The sequence below is a fragment of the Onychomys torridus genome, unplaced genomic scaffold, assembly GCF_903995425.1.
Source record: "Onychomys torridus unplaced genomic scaffold, mOncTor1.1, whole genome shotgun sequence".
Lineage (NCBI taxonomy): Eukaryota > Metazoa > Chordata > Mammalia > Rodentia > Cricetidae > Onychomys > Onychomys torridus.
The window spans coordinates 2,282,259-2,306,688 of NW_023414046.1; the positions used below are offsets into that span (position 1 = coordinate 2,282,259).

General features: G+C 41.3%; 1 pseudogene; it reads left to right on the forward strand.

The window, feature by feature from the left end:
- The first annotated feature begins 16,899 nt into the window (after positions 1-16,899).
- Positions 16,900-23,459, forward strand: LOC118576618 (annotated as a pseudogene).
- Positions 23,460-24,430: the final 971 nt, after the last annotated feature.

Genomic DNA, 24,430 nt, shown 5'->3' on the forward strand with positions numbered 1-24,430 from the left:
GGAGTTGAAGACTAGATAGTTATAATTATAGTTTTCCTTAGTTATGATAAAAGATGAATTAGATATCAAACTTTAGACTCACAAAAATAGGATAGATGATAGAATTTTTTGTTTAATTTTGCCAAATACATATAGACTAGATATTGTAACTGTAATTCTTGCTTGATAACTGTTTTGTTATATGTAATTTTACTGTGTTAAAATGAAAACCTTTCTTTTTGATTAGACAGAAAAGGGGAAGTGCTATGGGATGGTCTGTTGGTGAAATTATTAAGGCCACTCCACGTAGTTAAAAGGGAAGTTTATTTTGTGGTGTAACTTACAAATGAAGGGATAGGTAGGTTGTAGGGTCTGGCAAAGGTATGGTGCAGTCTGGCAGTGTTCTCTGAAGAACTCTGCTCAGTCTACCTCCAGCGTCCAGGGTCTGGGCACCAAGAGAAGCCTCTCCTTTGTATCCTGGGTCTTCAGCATCTTCTCTCAGCCCCACCTTGTAGGCGTGACTGTTACTGAAGCCTCAATGGGGTTTGGAACTTCCAGGCCAAGGCTGAAATGGCCACCCACTACAATGGTCTTTCTGTACACTGTGAATATGTGTTGCTACTATTGATTAACGAAGAAGCTGTTTTGGCCTATGGTAAGGCAGGATAAGAGCCAGGTGGGAAGTCCGAGAGAAAGACAGGAAGAAGAAAGGTCGGAACAGAGGAGATGCTGTGAGCTGCCACCAGGGAAGCAAGATGTAGAGTACCACAGGTAAAGCCACGAGACACGTGGTGATATGTATATTAACAGAAATGGGGAGGCAGATGTGGAAAGACTAGGAAATAAACGTGATTGGGGTGTGTGATGTGAAATTCCCAAAGAATCAATAAAATTTTATATGAAAAAGATAGAAATTGGTTAATTTAAGATGTAAGAACTAGCTAGTAAGAAGCTTGAGCCATAGAGCAAACAGTTTGTAATTAATATTAAGCCTCTGAATGATTATTTATGAGTGACCACAGGATTGGGAACTGGCGGGAGAGACACAAAAAAGCTTCTGGCTACAACTATTTCTGGAATGAATTATAATCCAAAAACGGAGGGCACACTTGTGACTTGGATCTTAAGGCAAAAGACAACATGGGTTTTATTTGGATCTTGAGGCAGCATGCCTGTGATCCAGACCTTGAGACTGGAAAATGTACCTTTAATCTGGGCCACAATTTATGCTGGAGGCCTAAGTAAGTACAAGGGAAGAAGGCATGCTTGCTTGCTCAAGCATTGCCACCAAGTAAATTTCTTCCCTGTCACTGGAGCCTACTTCTTTGGGATTCCAGCATACATAGAAGACCAGCTTAGACACCCAGCCTCATGGAACTGAGCAGCTACTAGATCCTTGGACTTTCTAGTCAAAATTAGCCATTGTTGGACTGCAATCTATAAGTCATTCCAACGAATTCATATGTATGGGAGAGAGAGAGAGAGAGAGAGATTCGTTCTGTAAGTTCTGTGACTCTAGAGAACCCTAACTAATACAGACTTTGGTAGCAGAGTGGTTCTAGAGAAATTGGAGTGTCAGGATTAATCTTTTAAGTATTTGGAATATATTTTTTAATTCACCAGCACCTTCAAATTCACCAACATCTTCAGCTCCTGAAACCACTCCAGTAACTTTCTCTCCATGGAGATCAGAGGGTACTGAAAGCCCATGGTGCAAACTGTATCTCAAACTTAAAGAGATAAATGCCTTTGATTATCCTGCTTCATCAATATTGAGTGGCAGTGGATTTAATGACCTTATATAAGAAACATTTAACAGTTTGGGGAAAAATAAGGAAAATGATGCTACTGGCTGATTGCTCTTAATATTTTCAGATGAATAAATAAAGGATAGGTATGAACTCTATGATAAACTTAACCAACTTCAGGAAACAGTGACGGAGAAAAATGAAGTTAGTGACAAAATTGACCAGATCCAGAGGCCAATAAACAGTCTAAGGTTTTCCAACCATGTCCAGGAAGAGAATCTTTTCTCCAGCAGCCACAGAACTCATTTCAGAAAATCAAACTGAAGCCCTCAGAGGATGTTAGCAGTTAAAGAAATGGTATTAATTAGTAAAGAATGGGATTCTTTTTTTTTTTAAGGCAGGGTTTCTCTGTGTAGCTTTGAGCCTTTCCTGGAATTCACTGTGGAGACCAGCCTGCCCTTGAACTCACAGAGATCCGCCTGCCTCTGCCTCCCAAGTACTGGGATTACAGGCGTGTGCCATCACCGCCCAGCAAGAATGGGATTCTGTAAGTGAGTGTGGGGATGTGTGGGAGGACCCTATTACAGCTGAGAACATGAATACTCAGATTTCCAAGGGTATTTCTTACCTGAGGAAGTGGTACCATGAGCCTCACTCTTGAAATATTGCCCTTTCCACATTTGACGGAGGAAACTAATTCTTCATTGTCGGCTAATCCAGAAGTGACTTTCTCTGAAAGAAATGCCAGGCAAGACGATACTGATGTTTCTTGGGGTCTGCCAAGAGTTGTCTCTAGACCTATAACCAAACATACAGCAAAGAAGGGTCTTAAATGTGTGGTTGAAAGTGTAGTCCATAAGGAAGTATACTATAGTACTTAGGGGCTTAATGATTTTGCTAATTTGTTCAAGCAGAAGTCTGGGGAATATGTGTGGGATTGGATTTTAAGGGTGTGGGATAATGGTGGAAGAAGCATAAAACTTGATCAGGCTGAATTCATTGATATGGGCATTCTGGATGGAGACTCTGGGTTTAACATGGAAGATTGCTAGTTTTAAAAAGATGTGGAAAGTTTGACTGAATGGTTGGCTGAAGTTATTACCAAAAGCTAGCCTACTGAAAAGGAGTTGTTGACGCTTGCTAGGTCTTGGCTCAGTGTTGAAGAAGGGATTTTAAGGCTCAGGGAAATTGCAATGCTCGAGTGGGTATCCTCTGTAAAACTTAATCTTCCACAATGGGAAGACCCAGAAGACATGCCCTTCACAAGTCCAATAAGACTAAAAATGGTGAGAGGAGCACTAGCAGATTTTCAATGTTTTGTGTCATCCTTGTCCTTTTGCCAAACTTAAGTGTTGGAGATGATGCTGCTCAGTTGGGAGAAATAAATGCAATGGGTTTAATTGGGGCCTTAGGCAGTAGGGGCCAAGTTAGCACCATTGAACTGCCAAAGGTAAGGAGATCATAGTTATCATAATGGGCAACATAAACAAAGCAATGTTCATAATGGCTTAAACCATTACGGTCAGCACAGGCAAGGTGTATAATTCAAACTGTCCTGGCCTTGGGACTCCCTCCCTAACCCTGGGATCCCCCAGAAACCCCAATGGTAAAATTTTTTTCTAAACTTCATCTTCTATCTTGCCAGCACCTTGTTAGACCTAAACAGTCACAGAGCCTGAAGCAGTGGAAGGCAATGGACAACTCCCAAAGTAGTGGAGGAGGAGAATCCACTACTTTTAGGATGTCTGGCTACCCCAATAATCTCCTTCCCTACCCTCAAAAGTTAACCGATGCCCATCAAGTCAGCTGGAAGCAGTTTTGGGACACAAGGCACCCATATTCCCGTTCACCAGCCATTTTTTTTTTTTTATAGAAAATAAAGAGTCTGGAATGTTAGAATTCCTAGCCACTTCCCCAGTTACATGAATGTGCATGTGCTGTCCAGTAGCCAGGCAAGATGCTTAGTCATCCCAGGGCCTTATGTCCTATGTAACCCATGTGCTGGGTGATCATGTAATTTGCAAGTAGCGTGACCACATAACCTATGCCCATGCATGGTGTAGCTACATAAGCCCATATGTACACCTGCAGCAGGGGTCTGGGGGATCCATAAAAGCATGTAATTTTTTTTAATTCTGGGGCTGGAAAGATAGCTCAGAGGTTAAGAGCACTGACTGCTCTTCCAGGGGTCCTGAGTTCAATTTCCAGCAACTACATGGTGGCTCACAACCATCTGGTGCCCTCTTCTGGCCTGCAGTCACACATGCTGTATACATAATAAATAAATAAATCTTTAAAAAAAGTTCTGAGCAGGGCAAGGTGATGTGTACCATTATTCCCAGCACTCCAAAGTCAGAAGTAGGTAGATCTCTGGGATTTTAGGCCAGCCTGATTTAAAAAGCAAGTTTTAGGACTGCTAGTGTTACGTCTAGAAACCCTGATTTGAAAAACCAAAATTGTTTTTGTATTATTAACTATTTCTCACTCACACACAGGTATACACACACACACACACACACACACACACACACACACACACATTCTCTCTCTCTCTCTCTCTCTCTCTCTCTCTCTCTCTCTCTCTCTCTCTCTCTCTCTCTGTGAGCATCTCACATCAAACACTGTCCACTCTCACCCACCTCTCTACTATCCTGGTCCACAATTCCAACCAACTTCTCTACTGTGTTCATCTCCATTCATTTTGCTTGGGATCCACTGAGACTGACCAGAACCACATGTGAGACTGTGGGTTCAGAGCTGTGTGTTGGAGCTCAGCAGAGGACTACAGCTAAAGACAGTGATTCTCCTACAATCCATCCATAGTCAACATTTGAGAGGTAAAGGTGGCCCTGTGAGCCTTTCCCTTTCCTAGATTGATTGTGGTCTAGTGTGAGGTCCAGGCAGGTCAGCACAGCTGCTGTTGGTTACTGATTACAACAGCTGTGTGGAGTCTAGAGAATGGCACGTCTTAGTCCTTCCTCCTCTTTCCCTTCTTATTCCCTTCTTACTCCTCCTCTTCCTCAGTGTTCCCAGAACCACAGATGGAAAGATGTAACTGGTGATTTTCAGCCAAGAACCACATACCTTACTTACTTACCAGGGGGTGAGGAGCGGTAATGGTGTGTGTGGGGGCGTGTAATCACCTTAACATGAGTCACAGAAGACAAACTTGTTCCTGACTTAGTAAAATGACGAGAACACCGTCTAGTGGCGAGAGTGGTAGAGTGCAGGATGGACTCAGCCCCGGTCTGTTAGCAACAGGCTGACCACTGACTTCTGGAGACACCCATTACTTTTATAAATCCAACTTCCTGAAATGTCTCTCCCTAAGTCACAGTTGAAGTAGTTGGTTTGGGCTTTTCATGTTTGTGTTAGGGATTGGATGCTGGCTTCTGAATTTATCGCGTTATCTTTGGATGTAAGTTGTAGTGGTGGGAGAATGACTGATAGTCAAGTCGAGGTTAGGCTGCCTGTCATTTATCTGTGGGGGTCAGATACCGGGGTGCAGCGTCCTCCCAGATCCAGTTCTGGTCTAGGCTGGCAGCAAGCATGTGGGGAGGCTGTGCAGAGCGGGTCCAGGGCAGCCTGACAGCTGGAGCTGTGTGGACGGTGGTCTGAGACAGTGGGAGGGATGGGTGCATTGGGACAAGGCCACTTACCAGTAAACAGAGGTTGGGAGGAGGTTGGACTTTAGCTGGGTTTAGGGGAAGACTGTAGAGTGGAAGAAGTGATGAGATTCTGGGATACCAGGTGAGTGAGGACTGGGAAGTTTCACTGTGGAGCCAAAGCCTTAATTATCAAGGACCAGTTCCCAGAGAGCAATTTAAGGCCTAAAACTTGGGGGATCAGTGGTACAGACCTGGGTGTTATGCCCAGATTGTGGGGACCCCCAAAAGGCCACCACAGAGACCACAGAGACCAAAGGCAAAGAGCCTTTATTTCAAGCTCCAGGACTTGATTCCTCTGTCTGATGCAGTGGTGAGCAGAGAGCCCTGAGCTCAAGTGGGGTGGGGATTTTATCATAGCAGTGGATGGGGTGAGGGGATTTCCAGGGTGCAAGATGCTGATTGGCTGGGAATTGTCTAGGGGTATCTTGGTAAGAAGGGGAAATAGGTGTGTAGTAGGCTCAAGGATATCTGGCCACCTTATCTAATGGTTGGAATGTTTGAGATATAGGTATTTCCTCATCCCTGAGTGGATCCCTGGGTGGTGTCAGCCTAAGGCTTTTCCTGGATCTGGGTATTACCTGCCAGTAAGCCTGTCACAGAAGCTGTGTCTAGGCCCCTAAGCCTGTCATGGCAGTTGTGTGGTCAAGCTGTTTTGGGGCCCCTCCACAGGTACAGAGGATCAGGCCAGATACTTGCTGACACAACAAAACTACTCACAGCCACAAGTTCTGGGCCAGGAGTCCTGGGAAAGTCACCAGTCAACAGCACACTGGTAGGGAATGCTGGCTTGGGACACAGAAGGGAAGGGACCAGTGGTGTGATTAGTTTCTCTACTGTTCATAAAGAAGCTGGCTCTGAATTTCTGTTGTGGATGTCTTATACTTGTTGACAAATTACAGATTATATGAACTGGACTATTCCTGCTCTTTTTATTGATTCTCACTGCCAAAATATTCCTTTATGAATAATCTAGTAGAATATTTGAATTTATGTGTTGATATTTGCAAACACAGTTCTCCTTGATATGGTAGAAAGAACAAAGCTCCTCAAGTTTACATTCATCCACATTGACATCCATGTTAATCTCCTTCTCTATTCAAGAGGGGGTAGCACATAAAACTAAGGACTTGGCATTCCCAATCTGTAAATGTAACTGATTACAAAATTAGATAGTTGTTATGAGTTCCAGAGGTGTGGATGTAAACATTGACATTTAAAAGTGAAATTTTTTATCCATCATTAATTTTTAATCCAAGTATGCACTCTGTAATGTAAGTACAGCATACTGAAAAGTGTCTTTGACAGACTTGCTGGCAAACACCTTTAATACCAACACTGGGGAGGCAAAGTGAGGTGAACTTCAGTGAGTTGGAGGCCAGCTTAGTCTCCATAGTGAGTTCTAGGACAGCCAGAGCTTCATGGTGAACACTTTTCTCAGAAAAAGAAAGTAAAGGAAATGTGTATTTTTGCACTGAGTTCTTAATGTTGCACCTTAGAGCCTGGAAAAGCAACGTATGCTGTCTTATGGTATCAGATCACAGTATTTTCACAGTTAGAAAAGCAATTATAAACCAGGTGGTGGTGGCCCAGGCCTTTAATCCCAGCATTTGGGAAGCAGAGGCAGGTGGATCTTGAAGTTCCTTGCCAGCCTGGTCTACAGAGCATGTTTTTTGTTTGTTTTGGTTTTTTATTTTTTGTTTTTTTGTTGTTGTTGTTGTTTTTTGTTTTGGTTTGGTTTTTGGTTTGTTTTTTTTTTTTTTAGCTGAGGCTCGAACCCAGGGCCTTGTGCTTGCTAGGCAAGCGCTCTACCACTGAGCTAAATCCCCAACCCTGGTTTTTTTGGGTTTTTTGTTTGTTTGTTTGTTTGTTTTTGTTAAAGCTGAGGATCAAACTCAGGGCCTTGCGCTTGCTAGGTAAGTGCTTTACCACTGAGCTAAATCCCCATCCCCACAGAGCCGTGTTTAAGGACTGCTGGGACTACACATGGAAACTTTGTTCCCACGGAGGTGGGGAAGAAGGAAAAAGAAATAAAAAGGTATCATTGTATAGATTATTTAAAGCATCTTTTGAATAATTACAATAACTCATCTACATCAGAAAGATGTCTACCATAGTCTTTTGTCTCCTTGGTCCATGAAAAGCACTCTGTCCATGGGCATGTGACCAAACTGTTCTTTTGGTTCTCATTTTTTGCTGTGGTTGAGACTTGAACTCACAGTGTTGTTGTGTCTGACCCATGTAGACCAGAGTGAACTGCAACTTGGGGTTCCACCCACCTTTATCTCCCAAACACTAGGATTAAAGGTGTGCACTGACACAGTTGTTCCAACTGTTGTTTCCTTTTGTGGTCTGTTGACAGCCAGTGGTGTGACTGTGGACTTCTCCCAGGAGGAGGAGCAATGCCCTGTCACAGGGCTTTGTACAGATGCTGGGTACTGGATGTCACAGCATTAGAGCAGTCTGGTTTCTGTGGGTGAGAACAGTTTGCCTTCAGTGTTTCTTGCTCCTCCTCAGGGTTTCTTGGAAAATTACTCTGCAAGTGTGTTTCCCTGGGGGAGATTTAAGATTTTCCTCAAATTTGGTGCATGATAGTTCACTAATTCATTTTTGTATGCTTTTGTAATCCCCATCATTCAGTTCCATTTCTGCCTCTAAGATTTGGCTGAGCTGTGACATTCGAGTTACACTCACTGAAAATGCTTTCTAAATATTTTCAGTATTCTGACTCTGCGTGACAATTGGGGAATGGCTGCTTTTCTGTCACCTTAGTGCCTGCACCTGAATTTCCTGGTATTTTAACTACCTTCTATGGCCCTTTGGCTCCACAGTCAATACCCTGTTGCTCACTCGGGCTTTGCCCGGTGGGATTTCCTTTCCAGTCCTGCAGCCATGAGCTCTGCTGCAGCCACCAAATTTAGGTTTTAACTAAGTTTCTATTGTTCTGTTTACCAATAAAGACTCAGGAGTCAGATGTTGGGGTGGAATCCTGTTAACTCAGTGAGGCTGAAAAGCAACCAGCTGACCTTCCTTTTTGACTGGAAAGGGTTGCTCCAACCCTATTAAACAAAAATGATCATGACACTCTACGTCCCTCCCAACTACTTCCTGTGTGTCTTGCTGACTTCTCCCTACTTTCCATAGCTAATTCATGTCATTCAGTTGCTTACTTCACCCCCTGATCCAATGATAATTTTATTAACATAGGGTTTCACAGTGCCATCATATATCCTGCAACAGGGAACCATTTGTAGATTCCTCTCTTCATCTACTGAACACAGTACTGTGTTAGAAATCCAGATGCTGGGATTAAAGGTGACAGGGGCAGGTGGGTCTTTGTAAATCCAAGGCCAGCCTGGTCTACAGAGCGAGATCCAGGAAAGGCACAAAGCTACACAGAGAAACCCTGTCTCAAAAAACCAAAAAAAGAAAAAGAAAGAAAGAAAAGAAATCCAGATCTCTTTGTCATATGCAGGGTGATCTCACTGATCACCCAGACCTGCTCATCTGTGCAGCAGAACAAAGAGGCCTGGAAGATGGAGAGAGAGGAAACAGTAGCTAAGGATCCAGTTGGACATGAATTCAGTTTTGCCACATTCTGTTTCACTAGATATAATTCTGGAAATTTGCATTGAGAAATATCTCGACATTTTCTGTTACAGCTATGAGAAGACTTCCTACAGAAGAAATGATAGCAGGAGGCAAATCAATTTTATATGACTATGTATGTGAGTGGTGCATAGAGGTTTTAGTTTCTCCTCCAAGATCCATCTTTCACTAACCCCCAGAAACTAGGTAGGCTTCCAGTATCAAGCATGTTTTCCCTCTTTTGGCGAGAGTCTTAAGTCTAATGAGAAGCTGTTGGTTAGCACCTAGTTATGTGTGCCATTCTTGAATCATTAGAGTTAACATTCTATGCAGATCATTGTTGTGGTTCACAGGTATCAGAGCTGGGTAGAATTATTGGTTGGCTTCCTTTGAAAGTTTTCAAGTTGCCTTCTGGTACCATAAAAGCTAGTCCCCAGGGAAAAGGCTTTAAATTCTGATCCACCTTAAGTGGTTCTCCTTCTACCTCTGGGAAACAGCCATCATCAACAGGAGTAGCCTGTAATGTTTTGGGAATCTCAAGGACAGCTGTGACCAACAACTTCAAAGCAGGCTGGTAGGGGTGGTTTGTTAGAAAATCTATGGCCCTTGTGAGGAGCATCTTCAGCTGAGATGGGATATTTTCATTTATACTCTAACTGAATATGCATGCACACACTTATATGTAGTATAGGCATTTGGGGTAGATAATAGTAAGATTCCTTACGACTTTTTCAGGCATCCTTACTGTTGTATGATATTTTGTTTGTATTCTGACAAATAAAGCTTGCCTGGAGATCAGAGACACAGAGCAGCCAGCCACCACAGAGACTTCTTACCTCTATAAAATCTCAGAACAAATGGCATGGAGAGATCCTGCCTCTAAAAATCCTCAGGCTGCATGGGCCCAGATCCTGTGCCTACCTGCCTTGTATTCCTGTCTCCACTTCTTTAGTGCTGAGATTAGGGTGGAGCTAGCCCCTGAGGCCAGGCAGTGGTGGCACACACCTTTAAGCCCAGCACTTGGGAGGAGAAAGCAGGAAGATCGGGAGTCCAAGGCCACCCTGGACTATAGGAGGTTGAATCCATCTAAAAGAGAAGCAGAGTCAGGCAGTGGTAGCATACAGCTTTAATCCCAGCATAATCAAGAGGTGGAGACATGAATATAAGGCAGGTGGAGACAGGATCTCTGCCTGTTCAATCCGAGGTTTTGTAAAGACAGGTCCCATTCCCATTCAGTCAGAGGATTCAAAGAGGTAAGATTGGTTTCTGCTTGGCTTTTCTGATCTTTCAGCTTTCAATCAAATATCTGACTCTGGGTCTTATTAAGACTAATTCAGATCATGTTTCACTTACTGTTATTTTTTTGTACCCGTTTCGTGAAACCTCCAGAGAACTGGTTTCCAATGCAAGCATATAAGGGTCCTTTTATTCAGGTTCAACCTGGGCCACTGCAGGGAAGAAGGAGGGAAATGTGGTGGCGGCCATGAGCCCAGGGTTTTTATAGGGAAAAACCACAAGCCAGGAATTACATGCTTGGGATTGGGTAGAAGGAATATTGGGCAAGGTGATTTTGAAACTGTTGGACTAGACTTTGGGCACAAAACCACATTTGAAACCATTGGTTTAGACTTTTGGAGGGGAACCACAAACCACTGAGCAAAATTATCTGGATTGTTCAGCAGGATAATTTAGATGTCTTCAAGGGCCATAAATTGCAGTCAGAGTGTCTGCAGGAGCATCTGGATCTTGTTAAACTTTACTTCCCTGTATCTGTTCAAGTTGCCATGGCACATTCTTGAGATTCTTCCTGGAACTGAGTACAGTAAATGGTCTGAGATGGTAGCCCTTTCCATAAGACGGGACCTGTAAAATCAAGTCTAGGCCTTCACATTCCTCGATTCACAAGTACTAATGACAGGACTCAATCATGAGTCCTACCTGTCCAGAGGTTCAAGGATATCGGGACCTAAGAACCATTAGCTAACAGATTTTTCTAGGGCAGTGACATCTGTATCTATTGTCATTCTTGTCTTTTTTTTTTTTTTTTTTTTTTTTTATAGCTGAGGACTGAACCCAGGGCCTTGTGCTTGCTAGGCAATCGCTCTACCACTGAGCTAAATCCCCAACCCTCTATTGTCATTCTTAAGGCCCTGGAGCTCTGATCTTTGAGTACAACCAGATTATGATCCTATATAATAACTCTTTGGTTCTGCACAAAGAAGGTCAAGTGTCTTATCTTATTGCTGAACCATTTTAGTTAGTTGATTTATCAATTGACAATTCTGAACCTACTTTCCTAGTATGTCTATGAGCATTATAGTTGGCCATCTTGCCTCTATGCCTGGGAGTTTCCTTTTGACCCAGCATTTCAGCCTTATCTGGACAGGGAACATGGGACAATATATTCTCTTCTGGAACTGCTTTGAGCTGGCATTGGGGCGTCATTGTCAGGGCCCAAGAGCAGGAGTCCCAAGACTAGGAGACAGAAAAAATACCAAACTTGGGAATAACTGCACTTATCTCGGGTCCTTCCAACCTCTGTGAAGTAAATCCAAATCTTACAAAATGACATAAAAGTTTTAGATACACTAGTATTACCAGTCTGTACTGGAAAACATCATAGACAAAGCAGGTGATGGGGTATCTGTAAAATAGCAGAAGTGGACTCAGAAGGATGAAGTCCAACAAGAACTACAGATTTTGATTTTAAACGTGCATTTTCCTTCTGTTCAGAGAGCTAGGTATAAATTGGACAGAGATCTTTTTGGTCTGATGAGAAGTACTTGTAGGTTTATATTAGATATATTTAGATAACATCTAAAATAAATCTAAAGTGTTGAGCTTGTGTCTGAACAGTAAGTAGTCATTGCTCTACCAGCTTATCCAAACTCTATTAAATGTTAAGCTCTAAACTGTTAATATCATAGAACATGAGAGAAATCTGAAACTTTTTTTATCTTATTTTTTGAGATCCTCAAAGCTTATATATATTTTTTTCTTTTTTTGGTTTTTCGAGACAGGGTTTCTCTGTGTAGCTTTGGAGACTGTCCTGGAACTCACTCTGTAGCCCAGGCTGGCCTTGGACTCACAGAGATCAGCCTGCCTCTGCCTCCCAAGTGCTGGGATTAAAGGCATGTGTCACCACCGGCCCAGCACTTATATGCTTTTATATCCTCAGATCTTTCTTAGACCCATATTTAATCCTTTATAAATTATTTAAATTTTTATATCGTAGAACATTATCTTAAAAATTAGCTAACAAGCATTGGGGATTTAGCTCAGTGGTAGAGCACTTGCCTAGCCAGCGCAAGGCCCTGGGTTCGATCCTCAGCTCCACCAAAAAAAAAAAAAAAATAGCTAACAAGCTGACTATAGATCTGGTTGTCTGATGCTGCCAAGCTGACAATGTTAGAGCTATCCTAGCCATCAGTACTATCAGAGAACTGAGAAGGGTAAATTATATCTGAGTGCAGATCAAAGAGCTTCTAATTCTATAAAAGGCAAGGACCAGTCCATACTCAGGTCTCCATAGCCTTGAAGGCACCAGTCAGAACAGCATCATCTTCTTCCCCAATCAGGCCCATAAGGCAGAGTTTCTTTCTGTGGAATAGGGACACAGAAGACTGACTTTACTTTGTCCAGGCAAAAGGGTACAATCATTTCCAGTGTCCTGCTGCTTGTCCACAGTCTGGGCTGGGTCCTGGAGGCAGGCATTGCACTGGGGTATCTTGCCATAATCCAGGCAGACATTGTCGTGCCCAGTATGTAATCTTTTTGGAAACCTTGGGTCACTGCTAGGATCTGGAAATCTGTCTGATATAATAAACTTTTAGATCAACATTTTAAATGCCATATTCTGCAGATATCTGAGGTATGAGGACTATCTAGGTATATCTGAATAGACAAACTTTGTTTCTGGTTATTGGTTACAAGCTCAACCCTGAAAACATATGCAAGGGACTGAGTAAAGCTTATCCCTGTAATATTACATCAGTACTTACCCTGACTACAATTAAAAAACTTGATTATTTATGACTGACTATTTACTTATGTTCTCTAACAGTCTACATTAAGTAGTCTTAAAAACAATGATTGTAAATAGAAGCTCTTCTAATATCAAATACAGGTTCAGTAAAGAAACCAAAACAAAATATCAATATAAAACATTCATATGAATCAGTTTATCCAAATAGCTTGAGCTTAACAAACTTAGCAAAGGCAAGGAGGCTAGGCATACATTCTTCTTTAAAAATAATTTATTTATTTTTAATGTGCATTGGTGTTTTGCCTGCATGTCTATCTGTGTGAGGATGCCAGACCTCCTGGAGCTTGAGTTACAGACAGTTGTGAGCTGCCATGTGGGTGCTGAGATTTGAACCCGGGTCTTCTGGATGAGCACCCTGAGCTCTTAACCACTGAGCCATCTCTCCAGCCCCAAAGCATACATTCTTAAGGCTTACTGGTTTTTAACTTACTCAATGCTATTTCATAACTACAGTTTTGCCATTTTTGAATCTCAATGCGAACATCCGACATACAGGTGGTCCTATGCTACCTCTTTAAAAAGATTTTTTCAATTCTCAAAGGGTCAAGATTCATGGAGTCAGAAGCTGTTTCAAGCCCTTTGTCAGACTGTCTAGGTCATTGTCTTGCTGCATCACAAGAAATGAACATCCCAGTTTCTGGTTAGCATTTGGAGCTTATGGCTGTGACCCTAATTTTTAGCCTTTTATTATAAGTCCAAATACTAACAATATAAAGCATTTTATAAACTGAAAATGTCCCATAGCCTTATAAACTTAAATATTTTAAAAACTGTTCTTCTCAAATGTCTTTCTGCAATATCAGCAATAAAGTACTTTCTGTTACTTTAAGAGGGAGAAAACATGGCATCACCACAATCTGTATAAAGTAAAACCTAGCTCCAAAGTGCAAACAATCCCGAAGTTCAATATCTGGGATTCCTTCATGATTCTTTTGGTTCTTTTACTTAGAGGCTTGGATGATTTCTTTAGTCCTACCCTTGGCAGCATATACATAGCCTGCCTTCTAGATTCCAGCCTTCCCTATTTCATTGAGACTGGTGCTTCTGGTGATCATCACCTGGCATTGACATTTCTAAAACTGCTAAGGTCCACCACTGCAACTAGACTCTTTTGGGACTGTAGCCTGCCACACATTTGCAGAGCTCAGCTGTTTCCTATGATCCCTTCATGTCTTTAAAACTATTATCACCTTATTACATGGGTAAATCTTGAATTACAAAGTTTAGCTGCCAGAGCAAGGTAAATTCTTGTGTACAAAAGCATTGAAGTGTGGCTTTAATATTTATCAAATACCTTATTTATTAAACGTATATAGTTATCTAGAAGCTTGCTGTTGAACATTTGATAAAGACATAAATACTTAGGTGTAAATCTCTAAGTTAGCTTTCGTTAACCTTAATAGATCTTTATAACCTCAGTAAAAAATGGCTGCCAGCCACATGGCTGCCCATGAGGTCACCAGCCAAGATGGAGGAAAGTCAGGTGGTTGCTGGTTTTTGTTGTTGTTGTTGTTTTAATTTTTTTAGATTTATTTAATTATTATGTATACAGTATTCTGTCTACATGCATGCTTGCAGGCCAGAAGAGGGCACCAGATCTCATTATGTGGTTGCTGGGAATTGAACTAAGGACCTCTGGAAGAACAGCCAGTGCTCTTAACTGCTGAGCCATCTCTCCAGCCCCCGGTGGTTGCTGTTTAAAGCATGTTTTCCTAAACAATAATTACTTGCACACATACACGCAGTTGGATACAAGTTACATACACATACATACTATGAAAGCTTGCTTACATTTACACATATAGTTAAATCCAAGTCACATACATGTCCACATAAACATACACATATATATATATCTTCATCTTTAACATAAACAGTTTGTAGTAAAGAACATCAGCTAATTTTAAAATGAAAACCAACCAGAATTAACTTTCAAATTCAGAATTTGCAGGTATAAGAAACCATAACAAACAGTTCACATCACATCCCCTCTGACTTTCTGCAACCTTCCATGTACCCTCAGTCCGTTCCTTTGACCCCTCGGACATTTACTTTAGACTAATTCTGCTTTTCCTTTCCTTTGTTTTTTGTCTTGTTTTTTTAACGTTTGTTTTTGTTTTTGTTTTTGTTTTTTCTGAGACAGGGTTTCTCTGTGTAGCTTTGCGCCTTTCCTGGAACTCACTTGGTAGCCCAGGCTGGCCTTGAACTCACAGAGATCTGCCTGGCTCTGCCTCCTGAGTGCTGGGATTAGAGGCGTGCACCACCACCACCCAGCTCCTTTCCTTTTTTTTAAACATAGAAATTCTTACCAAAGTCTTGTAATTTTCCTCAGTAGTCTAGAATATATTGTAAAGCTACAATATTTTAACATGACTAGAAATACATACATACATACATACATATACTATAATAACAAGAATAACTCTAAATTTGCATCAGCACTGTGCCACAGAAGAGAAACTGTTGGTTAGCCTTAACATAGCCTCGGTAGCTTGACAACCATAGGCAGTGACATTCCAGTCTACTCTTGGAGCTAAACCTCTATCAGGTTTAGCCCCAGGCCAGGTCTTGGGAGCCCCAGCCATCAGCATTGGAGAGGAAGAGGACCAGGGAGTCATGCACCATGGGGAAAGAAGGTCCCTGTTAATCTCAGATTTTCAAGTGCACAATGGCAGACTGGAAGGGACTACCTGTCCCCGGCTGGGCCCACAGACCTGTAGGCCACTTCTCAGCTGCCATCCTGGTGGGGCAATTAGTTCTCCACTAGTTCCCATCAAGTTCAGGCACACTCTGAGTTCCTCCAGGCCCCTGCTGGATCCCTCCAGCTCTGCCCCATGGCTTTCTGCCGAGGGCTCAGCCAGAACCTGCCGACCAGGTCTGGGCCCCAGGGTATCCACCGCCCACCCTAGTGCCCCGGCATACCTAGTCCCCATGCAGCGTCTGAGAAGACCTGGCTGCCACCTTTGCCATGCTACAAAGCCTCCACCCCATGACTCCCCGGGCAAGCAGGGGCTTGGTCCAGAACGCGCCTCGCCTGGGCCCTGTGGTGCTCACAGCCCGCCTAGCTCATTTAGTGGCAGCTGGGATCCCTGCAGTTGCCCCTGGGCAGCACAGCCTGCCAGTGCATTCCCCACCTGCTGCCCATGCTTCTCTTCAAGCTTTAAATGTCATTACAGGTTCTCCTTGATTTTGGATCATTGTCTGGACACCTGGTCATAATCTGTTGCTTGGGTGTTTTCCTGTGGTTTGACATTGTTCTCTAACAGCTTTCTGTGGTGGTGGTTTGTGTATGCTTTTACCAATAAAGCTTGCCTGGAGATCAGAGAGCAAAGCCAGGCCCTAGTTACCTATAGAGGCCAGGCAGTGGTGGCATGCACCTTTAATCCCAGCACTCGGAGGCAGAGATGACAGATCTTTGTGAGTTCAAGGCCACCCTGGGCTACACAAGATTGATCCAGTCTAAACGAGAAACAAAGCCAGGCAGTGGTGACACACCTTTAATCCCAGCAATTGGGATCTCAGGCCATTGCTCCCAGTGCTGGGGAGGCACACACACCTTTAAACCCAGCACTAAGGAGTTTGGGATAGGAAGTGGTATGGCTGGGCAGAGAAAGGAATATAAGGTGGAAGGAGACAGGAGCTCAGCACTCTTTCAGTTGGAGAATCTCACAGATTTAAGAACTAGCAGCTGGCTGTGTTGCTTCTCTGATCTTTCAACTTCCCCCTGATATCAGACTTTGAGTTTTTATTAGTAAGACCAACTAGAATTTGTGCTACAGCTTTCAGTATTAATTTTTTCCTTTCCTTTTTGATCCCTTATATGAAAGGTCAGCAAGTCATCTATTCCTTGTTCCTGAAAGAGAAATTCAAAGAAAAGAAACAGGAAGAAATGGCCGATTCTCCAGTAAGCATTTCCCAGGTCAGTGGTCATCTTACTACATCTTAGCACTATGTGCACTTAAGAGACAAAGCTTGGTTTTTAATGCTAGATAAAACTTGGTTCCTAATACTAAAAATTTAAGGACACTAGACAGAGCATGGCTTACACATGTGACTTGATCCTACCATGAAAATGATGTTCTTGAGTGTAGATTCAGATTATAGCTGTCTTAGTTAGGGTTTCTATTGCTGTGAAAAAACACTATGACCATGGCAACTCTTAAAAAGTTAAAACATTTAATTGAGTTGGCAGCTTGCAATTTCAGAGTTGAAACTCAGTCAGTTATCATCATGGTAGAATGCAGGCAGGCAAGCTGGAGGAGTAGCTGAGAGTCCTACATCTACAAACAACAGGAAGTCAACTGAGTGTCACACTGAGAAAGCTTAAACTAAAGAGATCTCCAATCTCACCACCACAGTGACACACTTCCTCCAACAAGGCCATACCTACTCCAATAAAGCCATACCTCCAATTAGTGTCACTCCCAATGCGGGCCAATTATATTCAAACTATCACAGTAGTTTTCATGTATTTCTCTTTGGTGTTTAATATCATGGTAGTGATGATGTGTCCATGTGTTTGTTGATGCTTGTTATCTGCTTGTCTCAGGAGAATAGCTACTCACATTGCTCACTTGATAAGGATACTCAGTTGTAACTTCCCAAACTAGAGAGCTCAGTGTTTTTTTGTTTTCTTTTGTTTTGTTTTTCTACACAATGTTTCTTTTTGTAACCATGGCTCTCCTAGAAGTAACACTGTAGATCATGCTGGCCTCAAACTCACAGAGATTCACATGCCTCTGTCTCCCAAGTGCTAAGATAAAAGGCATGTATAAACACATCTAGCCTGAGATTAGTATTTGTTTATTTCTTTTTCTTTTTGCCCCCAAAAGGATCCCACTGTGCAGCTCTTTCTGTCTGGGACTCATGCAGCATTCTATGGAAATCATCAACAAAATGTTTTGGGGCATTGACTGATTGATGTGCATAAGCCATCCCATTTGATGCAGAAAGAACATTTCTCATGATTGCTTTCCTCTAGTCAGTTCCTGTGAGAGTCATGGATCTACTCCCCAACCCTGAAGCTGCAGTGTTTTAAAGTGGAGATCTGGGGAATGGGCTCCAACCGAAGGTTTGCATTTCTATCGCGAACTCAAAGCTCAGACAGTATGCAGTTCCAGAGAAATAAAGGAAGAAACGTAAACACGAGTAATCTAAAATCTGTTAGACAATACAGCATAAGTGCTAAGATGGAAAACAACAAAATTCAGACACAAAAAGTGCTCAATTTTCTCCTGGGCTGTTTTTCTAAACGCTTTTACATTTAAAAAGTGATGATATTTCTGACAGAATTTAATATTTTTTTACAGATTTATTTAATTATTATGTATACAGTGTTCTGCTTGAGTGTATCCCTTCAGGCCAGAAGAGGGAGCCAGATCAGATCTCATCACAGATGGTTGTGAGCCACCATGTGGGTGCTGGGATTTGAACTCAGGACCTCTGGCAGAACAGCCAGTGCTCTTAAACTCTGAGCCATCTCTCCAGCCCTTAATATATTCTTGTACTGACAGGAAATCTATGTCACTTCTGAATGCATCCAGTTACTACATTGATGTGTACATGCTTAGCTACAGCTTAAATGTTGTTTAATGTGTTTTTGTACTTTGTAATCAGACTTCCTTTTGTGGGTCAATTAGCCCCCCAACTATGAAAGCTTGGACTTTAGCTTAGGTTAAAGCTCTTAACTCAAATTAACCTGTTTTCTATTAATGTATGTTCTCCCATGTGGCTTTTTACCTTTTCTTCTTTCTTTACTTTCAATTTGCTCTGTGTCTTGCAGGTGTCTTCTCTGAATCAGATTCTCCCTGACTTTCTCTCTTTTCCTTCCTCTCCTGCCAATCTCATGGACATTCAATTCTTTATTAAACCAATCAGGTGTCTTAGGCAGGTGAGGCAAAATATAGATACATCTTTATAACATGTAAACAAACATGCTGTAACAAGACTTCCCTCAATTTTTACAACACTTCAGAAATGAAATAATCTTCAAATTTCTTAAATTGTCATTTGTGTAAGTTGGCATATTTCTATTTTATTAGGAATATTTTAGATTATATTCAGTGTTTTCCTATCTGCTTGGTAGTAGCTCAAAAATGCTTGTAAAATAGTCGAAAGACTGCCTGTTTTTATACATTAATGTTAAATTGACAGTATGCAGTGTTATTGCACTCATTGTTACTGTAGATAAAAGTTAAATTCTTTGTCTATGAACTCAACTGTGAATGCTATCTTCCATATCTGCCACTTTGCTCTTTAATGGAATGGCATTGGACCTAGAGTTTAAACATATGAACTGAGAACATTAGAATGCAATCATGTAAGAATGCACAAAATTGAGTGAATGGCAGTATTTTACCATGATCTACAGGTACAGCAATTAAAGCACATTTCCTCATTATAAATTTTCTGACACATGTACACTGTGATCCTGTGGGACACAAACACAGCATCCATAACAGATGGATAAATATGTTTTGTGTATATTGCTTGTGAGCCTATTGTGTCATCCTGTTTGCACACAGTTAGACAAACCATTATAGATTGTGACTATATTAAAATCATCCATTTGAATGATTGTGTTCATCATCTACATCCCTAACTTCCTCAACTTTACTTATATCCAGGGAAGCACTCTGTCTGGTAGCCTGTACACACAGGCTTTGCACCTGGGGTCCTGGGGTCTCTGATCTAGGGGGAGGGGGTGAGCAGACACAGAGTCAATAGCACAGACTCTGAGGTTTGCAAGCAATCTGTCATTTATTAAACAAAGGGCTGAGGTTTATATATGTGAGTTTTTGGCAGGCTCTGCTCCTACCTGTTGTGACATTTCTTGGTTGGCTCTGGGCTGCATGTCATCATGTTTTTGGTTTGCAGCTTATGGGTCGGTTTTCCTCCAGCTAGCATGATCTCTGCCCATGTCATAGCTCTTTGTTCGCTTAAGGTGTGGTCCAGTGCTTTTGGCCTTACCCACCTCACATGTGGTCAAACAAATTTTGTTTCAGGGTCTGTTGACATTCAGGGATGTGACTGTGGACTTCCCCCAGGAGGAGTGGGAATGCCTGGACTCTGCTCAGAGGGCTTTGTACATTGATGTGATGTTGGAGAATTACAGCAACCTGGTCTTTGTGGGTGAGAACATTTTGCTCCTAGAATTCTAGCTATTCCTTTATATGTAATGGCATTGTACATTGTAAACTCTCTGTTAAGCTGTCTTAGAAACAGCAGGAGACTAGGGAAAGATTGGTAGTAGAAAAGAACGTTTTCATGGTTATTTGATTTTTTTCTTTCCATTTTCCATGTCAGAGGTGTCATGTATCCCTCACTTTGGTTCCGCAATGCAGTCAGATACATAGTATTGTACAACATTTATACCCATATCTTAAAGCTCCATGTCCATAGTTGTACCTGCCATGGTTTTAATTGTGAGAGAAAACTCAAGATGTGCAAACTTAAAATTCTCCTGAAATATTCTGAAGATTCTGACATGAAATAGAAATAGAAAATCATCTTACATTCCTACTTTCTGTTCTCTTCATATACTGAGCACAGTACTGTGTTAGACATCAGTATTCTTTCTAAAAACTCTAGCATGTGTCATGGGCTACCTCAGAGAACACATGGACTACTGTATGGAAGGTAGGCCTGGTCACCTGTCCAGAGCAAATGAGATTGCTCTGGAATATGGAGAGGAGAGGCTAGCCACTAGCTGGGTGGCTAGGTAATGAGCAGGACAACAGTGATGGTTTCCAGGGAAAGAGAAGGCAAGACTGAGAGTGTTTTGTGATATTCAATCCCACTTGAACAGATTGCTGGTCATTTGACTTAGTGTAACTTCCCGGTCCCAGGATGCATCCTGCATGTTGGTAGCTAGTTGCCTATTACAGAATTATGGTGGCAATGCAGTTTTAGTTGACTATGCTGACATCAGTTTAGACTGATTTTAGAAACTATAAGCCTAATATTAGGTTCATGAAGTAGGAGTAGTCTTTAATTGCCTTCCTTGCTGTCTGAAGTTATATTACATGCTTAGTTTTCTTCCTAGTGGAGAATAAATAGACGCGCTTCAGGAAAATATTCTCAGGAGTTAGTATACAGACTAGACTTGAGAATAACTGTATAAGGAAAGTTAAACACAGCAGTATGTTGATCCTGGAATGTGGAGAATAGAAATAAGCAATAGTTGCCAATGGCAACTGCCTCAAACAATCTACAGCCTCTGCTGTCTGGTGAAATACTTAGTTTGCCTCCATTACGTTGAAGACTCTAATGAGTTTTTCTAGAGAGAAAAGTAAATCCTGTGATGCTTTTAAGTAAGACTTTAAACTTTAAAGGAATTGGATATTTTGTATAGATCACTTGATTGCCTATCACTTAGTAAGTATAAATACTGTGAACCTGGGTGTGGATTACACTCTTCATCAATTTCTGAGAAGAAATATTTAAACATAGAGACATGTATTCTAAACATAATCCATCAGTGAGCTTCATCTAAAAGTTAATAATTGATTCCTCAAATTCATGATCCATCTTGTGTCATTAGATATTCTTAATAAGGAGAAAATATGTATTATTAATCATAGACCCTAGAAGCCTGTCATAGTGTTTATGTGAGAATGCATTCAATTACAGTGAAAGAAAAAAAATGTCTAAGTAGTTGCTGGTTGACTTATCTTAAGAGAGAACATAGACAGTCACTTATCAAATGTTTAGTCTTAGATCAAGCCCTGTTAATGTGACCTTACTCATTTTCAGAGAACTATTTCAAATGTGATCCTGTCCATCAACATGTAAAGACTGAAAGTGAGTCATGTCAGTGTAATGAGCTTGGCCAAATGCTTCCTGACCCCTCCACACATGCACATTATAGAACAAGTGAAACTACAGAAAACTCTAATAACTACACATGCAGTAGTCACAGGGATGCCTGTATTGACTCATCAATCCCAGATAGACATGAAAGTATGCACACTGGAGAAGAACCTTGCAAATCTAAAGACTGTGAGAAATCTTTAAATTTGTGTTCCAACATTACACAAGATCAGAGACTCTACACTGCAAAGAAAAATCACAGGCAGGGAGAATATGATGACTATTTCAGCTCTGCACACAGTCTTCTTAAACAACCAGACTATATTGGAGAGACACCACACCAATGTGAGAAATGCAGGAAATGCTTCAGTACTGCCTCAAACCTCACTGTACATCAAAGAATTCATACAGGGGAGAAGCCTTACAAATGTAAGGAATGTGAAATATCCTTTACTGTGAGGTCAACTCTCACAAACCATCAGAGAACTCATACTGGAGAGAAGCCCTACAAGTGCAACTCTTGTGACAAATCCTTTTCCCGATGCTCAAGTCTTAAAACACATCAAAGACTTCATACTGGGGAGAAACCTTACAAATGTAGGGAATGTGATAAAACCTTTACCTGGGACTCAGACCTCAGAAGACATCAGAGAGTTCATACTGGAGAGAAACCTTACAGATGTAAGGAATGTGACAAATCCTTTATCAGTTGCTCACAACTTAGAACACATCAGAGAATTCACACTGGAGAGAAACCATACAAATGTATGGAATGTGACAAGTCCTTTACTGTGCAGTCAACTCTTAAAAAGCATCAGAGAACTCATACTGGAGAGAAACCCTACAAGTGCAACTTTTGTGACAAATCCTTTAAACAGTGCTCAAATCTTAAAATACATCAAAGACTTCATACTGGGGAGAAACCTTACAAATGTAGGCAATGTGACAAATCCTTTACCCGGGACTCACATCTTAGAAAACATCAGAGAGTTCATACTTGAGAGAGACTTTACAGACGTAAGGAATACGACAAGTCCTTTACCACTTGCTTACATCTTAAAATACATCAGAGAGGCCACACCGGAAAGAAACTTTACAAATGTAAAAAAAAAAAAAATGTGACAAGTTCTTTACCTGGAACTCACATCTTAGAACACATCATAGAATTCATATTGGAGACAGACCTTACAGGTGTAAGGAATGTGGCAAATCTTTATCTACACGATCAACTCTTAGAGAACACCAGATAATACATACTGGATAGAAACTTTACAAATGTTGCAGTGTGACAAGTCTGTTAGTACATGCTCACATCAGAATACTGGAGAGAAAGCCCACTAATTCCTGGAATGTGAGAAATCCTTTACTTACATGTCAAATTTTAGAACACAACAGAGAGTACACACTTCAGAGAGACTATAAAGATGTGAGGAATGTGACAAGTCTTTCACTAGCTGCTCATATCTTAGAGCATATGAGAAAATTCATACTGGGAAGAAACTTTCAAATCTTAAAAGACATCCGAGAGTTCATAATGGACAGATAAATATTATTGGAAATCATGTGTCAGCATTTATATGGTATTCTCTGCTTACAAATCCAAAGTATACATTAGAAATCTAAAGATAAGAGACTTGTTGAAAGTCTTCAGTGATGTTTTAAATCTCATAAACTATCACAGAGTTTATATTCAAATAAAATTCTGTAATAGTAACTGTGTGAATTTTTTTATGTGTCGGGTGCTTTGTCTATAAGACTTTCTGTGCACTCCACGTTTATCTGATGGCTATAGAGGCCAGAAGAGGGCATCAGATACCCTGAAGCTGTACTTTAAAACATTTGTGTGCTGTTCTGTGTGTTGAGAATTAAACCCTGGTCCCCTGGAAGAGCAGAGAGTGCTCTTACCTTCTAAGCAATCTCTCCATCCCTGTGGAAGAGCTGTAATAAAATCACTTATCTTGTTCAACATACAAAAATTGATAATAATACCATGTAAGTTAGTGCATGTTTTTAGTCCAGAGTCTGAGGCCATCCTGGTCAGTACAGTGAGTTCAAGAACTGCCATAACTACATAGACCCTGTATAAATAAATAATAAATAAATAAATATTTACACATACATACCAAATATTCAGTGTCTTTAGCAACACCATGTACTTAGGGTATTTAAGCAAGAGCACTGGCAATGATCTGTTTTGTTTGGTGTTCTCCTGGGGCCTCCGTGGCCAGTAAGACCAAGGAAGATAAGCAGTACTTTATAGAGAGAGTTGCATTTGATACCACTGTGGGGCTTCTTCATTTATTGTATTTTATTTTATTGGTTATTCAAGGCAATTGGTTTCTCAGTGTAGCTTTGCACCTCTCCTGGAACTCATTCTGTAGCCCAGTCTGGCCTCAAACTTACAAAGATCCACCTGTCTCTGCCTCCAGCGTGCTGGGATTAAAGGAGTGCACCACCACCACATGGCCTATGAGGCTTCTTCATAAAGTCATCCTTTTGGTTAACTCACTCCTCCTTTTGTCTTATGCCTTCCACAGTTGAATATCTAGCACACATTATTCTATGACCCATACATTATAACACATGTGTTCTAC